Source organism: Pleurodeles waltl, chromosome 1_2 (genome assembly GCF_031143425.1).
Source record: "Pleurodeles waltl isolate 20211129_DDA chromosome 1_2, aPleWal1.hap1.20221129, whole genome shotgun sequence".
Taxonomy (NCBI): domain Eukaryota; kingdom Metazoa; phylum Chordata; class Amphibia; order Caudata; family Salamandridae; genus Pleurodeles; species Pleurodeles waltl.
In genome coordinates, this window is record NC_090437.1 from 1,333,056,102 (window position 1) to 1,333,063,411 (window position 7,310).

Genomic DNA, 7,310 nt, shown 5'->3' on the forward strand with positions numbered 1-7,310 from the left:
ACCACTCTTGTCATTGTACTTTTCATAAGAGAAAAATATACAAAACAAGGTCAGTGTATATACACATAGCCAAAAAGTTTTGCATTTCCTCTTTTCACTCTTTTCTAAGTGCTGAAAAGTACTCCTAAACTTTCAAAAAGTTCTTAAAAGTTTAAAAAGTTTTTTTCTGTCTTTCCAAAAAGTTCTGAAAACTTTTTTTTTCTCTTTTTCTATCACTTTAACTCTCTCTAAAAAATGTCTGGCACAGGCCAAAGTGTTGATCTGTCCAAACTTGCATATGACAACCTTAGCTGGAAAAGAGCAAGGAGTCTCTGTATAGAGAGAGGTTTGAGTGTAGGGAAGAATCCTGCCTTGGAACTGTTAATTAACATGCTTAGAGAACAAGATAAGGCCATAGGTGCCTCATCTGTTGAAAAAGTACCTAATAGTTCTCAATCTGATTCAGGGACTCCCCCAGGAAAAGATTCAGGAAAGAAACTTCCTAGCCTGCCCATTACTAGACAATCTAGCATAGATGGTAATGATGATGAGCCACACCATATAAATAGTGTTGTCTCACATCATAGCAAAAGCATTTATTCTCACCATACTGGTAGTAATGTTTCTGTAAACCAAGCTGTTAGGGTGGCTTCTGTAAGGGACAGGTCTCCTTCTGTTCATTCCCATCATAGCTCTGTTTCTAGAAATGTCCCTCCCACCAACCCTGATGACAGAATGTTAGAGAGGGAACTCAATAAGTTGAGGGTGGAACAAACCAGACTGAAGCTTAAAAAGCAACAGCTGGATTTGGATAGACAGTCTTTTGAACTAGAGAAGGAAAGACAGAAGTTGGGTTTAGAAACCCATGGTGGCAGCAGCAGTATTCCCCATAGTCATCCTGCAAAAGAGCATGATTCCAGGAATCTGCACAAGATAGTTCCCCCTTATAAGGAGGGGGATGACATTAACAAGTGGTTTGCTGCACTTGAGAGGGCCTGTGTTGTACAGGATGTCCCTCAAAGGCAGTGGGCTGCTATCCTATGGCTATCATTTAGTGGAAAAGGTAGGGATAGGCTCCTTACTGTGAAAGAAAATGATGCTAATAATTTCCAAGTTCTTAAGAATGCACTCCTGGATGGTTATGGCTTAACCACTGAACAGTACAGGATAAAGTTCAGAGAGACCAAAAAGGAGTCTTCACAAGACTGGGTTGATTTCATTGACCATTCAGTGAAGGCCTTGGAGGGGTGGTTACATGGCAGTAAAGTTACTGATTATGAAAGCCTGTATAACACAATCCTGAGAGAGCATATACTTAATAATTGTGTGTCTGATTTGTTGCACCAGTACCTGGTAGACTCTGATCTGACCTCTCCCCAAGAATTGGGAAAGAAGGCAGACAAATGGGTCAGAACAAGGGTGAACAGAAAAGTTCATACAGGGGGTGACAAAGATGGCAATAAGAAGAAAGATGGTGAAAAATCTCAAGATAAGCATGGGGATAAGGGTAAAACCAAAGATCCCACTTCAAATCTTAAACACTCTTCAGAGGGTGGGGATAAAACTAATTCTTCCTCTTCTTCTTAACCTGCACACATTAAAAAGCCTTGGTGCTTTGTGTGTAAAAACAGAGGCCATAGGCCAGGGGATAAGTCCTGTCCAGGTAAACCCCCTGAGCCTACCACCACTAATACATCAAGCTCTAGTGCCCCTAGCAGTAGTGGTACTAGTGGTGGGACTGCTGGCAACAGTCAAGCAAAGGGTGTAGTTGGGTTCACTTATGGGTCCATAGTGGAAACTGATGTAATCAGTCCCAAGACAGTTTCTGTCACACCTAGTGGCATTGGCCTTGCCACACTGGCTGCTTGTCCCCTTACAATGGATAAGTACAGGCAGACAGTTTCAATAAATGGTGTTGAGGCCTTGGCCTACAGGGACACAGGTGCCAGTTTCACTTTGGTGACTGAAAACCTAGTGCCTCCTGAACAACACATCATTGGACAACAGTATAAGATTATTGATGTCCATAACTCCACTAAGTTCCTTCCCTTAGCTATAATTCAGTTTAGTTGGGGTGGAGTTACTGGCCCTAAGCAGGTGGTGGTATCACCTAGCTTACCTGTAGACTGTCTCTTAGGTAATGACCTAGAGGCCTCAGGTTGGGCTGATGTAGAGTTTTATGCCCATGCAGCCATGCTGGGCATCCCTGAGGAATTGTTCCCTCTCATTTCAAGTGAAATGAAAAAGCAAAGGAGAGAAGGCCTGAAAACTCAGGATCCCTCTCCATCAACAGGTAAAAAGGGTATCACAGTATCCCCTAACCACCCTACCATTCAGGATACCATTCCTGTGGTGGGAGAAACCTCTCCTGGGGTGGCACCTGTTCCAAGGGAATCATCAGCTGGCAAAGCTGGACTCCCTGAGGTGGAAGTACCTCTCTGTGGGATAACTAACATTGGTGAGAAAAAGAGCACCATTTTAGTTAACATGGAGCATCCCTCCAACCCTCCCAGAGAAACTTTAGTGCAGAAACCCTGCACTACCTCACAACACTTAGGACAGCATCCCTGCCCTAGTGTGGAGCTCATAGGACAGCATCCCTGCCCTGCTCCAACTCAAGAGAAACAGCATCCCTGTTCTCTCTTCCAGCCAGATGGACAAAGTTTTTGCCCAGCTATGGCTTTTCTGAGACAGCATCCCTGTCTGGCATTTCCATCACTACAAATAGGTTCAGTGGACAATTCCCACTGCTCAAAACTAAAACTTACTGATAGAAACTCTGAAAATACATCTTCACATTGTTGCTTAGCTAAAAAACTTCAAACAGGGTGGTTTACATCCCCACAGGGAAGTAACCATATAGTGGATGATAAAGGGAGTAACCAGTCTATTGCAGAGCTACTCTCTACTTATCACCACTTAGACAATAAAGTCTCAACTGGCCAAGGTTAGCCTTATTGTCCTTCGTTTGGGGGGGGTTGTGTGAGAAAGTAGCCTCTTTCTAGCCTTGTTACCCCCACTTTTGGCCTGTTTGTGAGTGTATGTCAGGATGTTTGTCACTGTTTTCACTGTCTCACTGGGATCCTGATGGCCAGGCCCCAGTGCTCATAGTGAAAACACTATGTTTTCAGTATGTTTGTTATGTGTCACTGGGACCCTGCTGGTCAGGGCCCCAGTGCTCATAAGGTTGTGGCCTATATGTATGTGTCACTGGGACCCTGTCACACAGGGCCCCAGTGCTCATAGGTGTGCATGTATATGTTCCCTGTGTGGTGCCTAACTGTCTCACTGAGGCTCTGCTAACCAGAACCTCAGTGGTTATGCTCTCTCATTACTTTCAAATTGTCACTAACAGGCTAGTGACCAATTTTACCAATTTACATTGGCTTACTGGAACACCCTTATAATTCCCTAGTATATGGTACTGAGGTACCCAGGGTATTGGGGTTCCAGGAGATCCCTATGGGCTGCAGCATTTCTTTTGCCACCCATAGGGAGCTCTGACAATTCTTACACAGGCCTGCCACTGCAGCCTGAGTGAAATAACGTCCACGTTATTTCACAGCCATTTTACACTGCACTTAAGTAACTTATAAGTCACCTATATGTCTAACCTTTACCTGGTAAAGGTTAGGTGCAAAGTTACTTAGTGTGTGGGCACCCTGGCACTAGCCAAGGTGCCCCCACATTGTTCAGAGCCAATTCACTGAACTTTGTGAGTGCGGGGACACCATTACACGCGTGCACTACATATAGGTCACTACCTATATGTAGCTTCACCATGGTAACTCCGAATATGGCCATGTAACATGTCTATGATCATGGAATTGCCCCCTCTATACTATCCTGGCATAGTTGGCACAATCCCATGATCCCAGTGGTCTGTAGCACAGACCCTGGTACTGCCAAACTGCCCTTCCTGGGGTTTCACTGCAGCTGCTGCTGCTGCCAACCCCTCAGACAGGCAGCTGCCCTCCTGGGGTCCAGCCAGGCCTGGCCCAGGATGGCAGAACAAAGAACTTCCTCTGAGAGAGGGTGTGACACCCTCTCCCTTTGGAAAATGGTGTGAAGGCAGGGGAGGAGTAGCCTCCCCCAGCCTCTGGAAATGCTTTGTTGGGCACAGAGGTGCCCAATTCTGCATAAGCCAGTCTACACCGGTTCAGGGACCCCTTAGCCCCTGCTCTGGCGCGAAACTGGACAAAGGAAAGGGGAGTGACCACTCCCCTGACCTGCACCTCCCCTGGGAGGTGTCCAGAGCTCCTCCAGTGTGCTCCAGACCTCTGCCATCTTGGAAACAGAGGTGCTGCTGGCACACTGGACTGCTCTGAGTGGCCAGTGCCACCAGGTGACGTCAGAGACTCCTGCTGATAGGCTCCTTCAGGTGTTAGTAGCCTATCCTCTCTCCTAGGTAGCCAAACCCTCTTTTCTGGCTATTTAGGGTCTCTGTCTCTGGGGAAACTTCAGATAACGAATGCATGAGCTCAGCCGAGTTCCTCTGCATCTCTCTCTTCACCTTCTGATAAGGAATCGACCGCTGACCGCGCTGGAAGCCTGCAAACCTGCAACATAGTAGCAAAGACGACTACTGCAACTCTGTAACGCTGATCCTGCCGCCTTCTCGACTGTTTTCCTGCTTGTGCATGCTGTGGGGGTAGCCTGCCTCCTCTCTGCACCAGAAGCTCCGAAGAAATCTCCCGTGGGTCGACGGAATCTTCCCCCTGCAACCGCAGGCACCAAAAAGCTGCATCACCGGTCCCTTGGGTCTCCTCTCAGCACGACGAGCGAGGTCCCTCGAATCCAGCGACTCTGTCCAAGTGACCCCCACAGTCCAGTGACTCTTCAGCCCAAGTTTGGTGGAGGTAAGTCCTTGCCTCACCTCGCTGGGCTGCATTGCTGGGAACCGCGACTTTGCAGCTACTCCGGCCCCTGTGCACTTCCGGCGGAAATCCTTTGTGCACAGCCAAGCCTGGGTCCACGGCACTCTAACCTGCATTGCACGACTTTCTAAGTTGGTCTCCGGCGACGTGGGACTCCTTTGTGCAACTTCGGCGAGCACCGTTTCACGCATCCTCGTAGTGCCTGTTTCTGGCACTTCTCCGGGTGCTACCTGCTTCAGTGAGTGCTCTTTGTCTTGCTCGACGTCCCCTCTCTCTTCAGGTCCAATTTGCGACCTCCTGGTCCCTCCTGGTCCCCAGCAGCGTCCAAAAACGCCAAACGCACGATTTGCAGCTAGCAAGGCTTGTTGCCGTTCTTTCGGCGGGAAAATACTTCTGCACGACTCTCAACGGCGAGAGGGATCCGTCCACCAAAGGGGAAGTCTCTAGCCCTTTTCGTTCCTGCAGAAACCTCAGCTTCTTCTGTCCAGTCGAAGCTTCTTTGCACCCGCAGCTGGCATTTCCTGGGCATCTGCCCATCTCCGACTTGCTTGTGACTTTTGGACTTGGTCCCCTTGTTCCACAGGTACCCTAGATTGGAAATCCACAGTTGTTGCATTGCTGGTTTGTGTCTTTCCTGCATTATTCCTCTAACACGACTATTTTGTCCTTAGGGGAACTTTAGTGCACTTTGCACTCACTTTTCAGGGTCTTGGGGAGGGTTATTTTTCTAACTCTCACTATTTTCTAATAGTCCCAGCGACCCTCTACAAGGTCACATAGGTTTGGGGTCCATTCGTGGTTCGCATTCCACTTTTGGAGTATATGGTTTGTGTTGCCCCTATCCCTATGTTTCCCCACTGCATCCTATTGTAACTATACATTGTTTGCACTGTTTTCTAAGACTATACTGCATATTTTTGCTATTGTGTATATATATCTTGTGTATATTTCCTATCCTCTCACTGAGGGTACACTCTAAGATACTTTGGCATATTGTCATAAAAATAAAGTACCTTTATTTTTAGTATAACTGTGTATTGTGTTTTCTTATGATATTGTGCATATGACACTAAGTGGTACTGTAGTAGCTTCACACGTCTCCTAGTTCAGCCTAAGCTGCTCTGCTAAGCTACCATTATCTATCAGCCTAAGCTGCTAGACACCCTATACACTAATAAGGGATAACTGGGCCTGGTGCAAGGTGCAAGTACCCCTTGGTACTCACTACAAGCCAGTCCAGCCTCCTACATTGGTTGTGCAGTGGTGGGATAAGTGCTTGAGACTACTTACCACTCTTGTCATTGTACTTTTCATAAGAGAAAAATATACAAAACAAGGTCAGTGTATATACACATAGCCAAAAAGTTTTGCATTTCCTCTTTTCACTCTTTTCTAAGTGCTGAAAAGTACTCCTAAACTTTCAAAAAGTTCTTAAAAGTTTAAAAAGTTTTTTTCTGTCTTTCCAAAAAGTTCTGAAAACTTTTTTTTTCTCTTTTTCTATCACTTTAACTCTCTCTAAAAAATGTCTGGCACAGGCCAAAGTGTTGATCTGTCCAAACTTGCATATGACAACCTTAGCTGGAAAAGAGCAAGGAGTCTCTGTATAGAGAGAGGTTTGAGTGTAGGGAAGAATCCTGCCTTGGAACTGTTAATTAACATGCTTAGAGAACAAGATAAGGCCATAGGTGCCTCATCTGTTGAAAAAGTACCTAATAGTTCTCAATCTGATTCAGGGACTCCCCCAGGAAAAGATTCAGGAAAGAAACTTCCTAGCCTGCCCATTACTAGACAATCTAGCATAGATGGTAATGATGATGAGCCACACCATATAAATAGTGTTGTCTCACATCATAGCAAAAGCATTTATTCTCACCATACTGGTAGTAATGTTTCTGTAAACCAAGCTGTTAGGGTGGCTTCTGTAAGGGACAGGTCTCCTTCTGTTCATTCCCATCATAGCTCTGTTTCTAGAAATGTCCCTCCCACCAACCCTGATGACAGAATGTTAGAGAGGGAACTCAATAAGTTGAGGGTGGAACAAACCAGACTGAAGCTTAAAAAGCAACAGCTGGATTTGGATAGACAGTCTTTTGAACTAGAGAAGGAAAGACAGAAGTTGGGTTTAGAAACCCATGGTGGCAGCAGCAGTATTCCCCATAGTCATCCTGCAAAAGAGCATGATTCCAGGAATCTGCACAAGATAGTTCCCCCTTATAAGGAGGGGGATGACATTAACAAGTGGTTTGCTGCACTTGAGAGGGCCTGTGTTGTACAGGATGTCCCTCAAAGGCAGTGGGCTGCTATCCTATGGCTATCATTTAGTGGAAAAGGTAGGGATAGGCTCCTTACTGTGAAAGAAAATGATGCTAATAATTTCCAAGTTCTTAAGAATGCACTCCTGGATGGTTATGGCTTAACCACTGAACAGTACAGGATAAAGTTCAGAGAGACCAA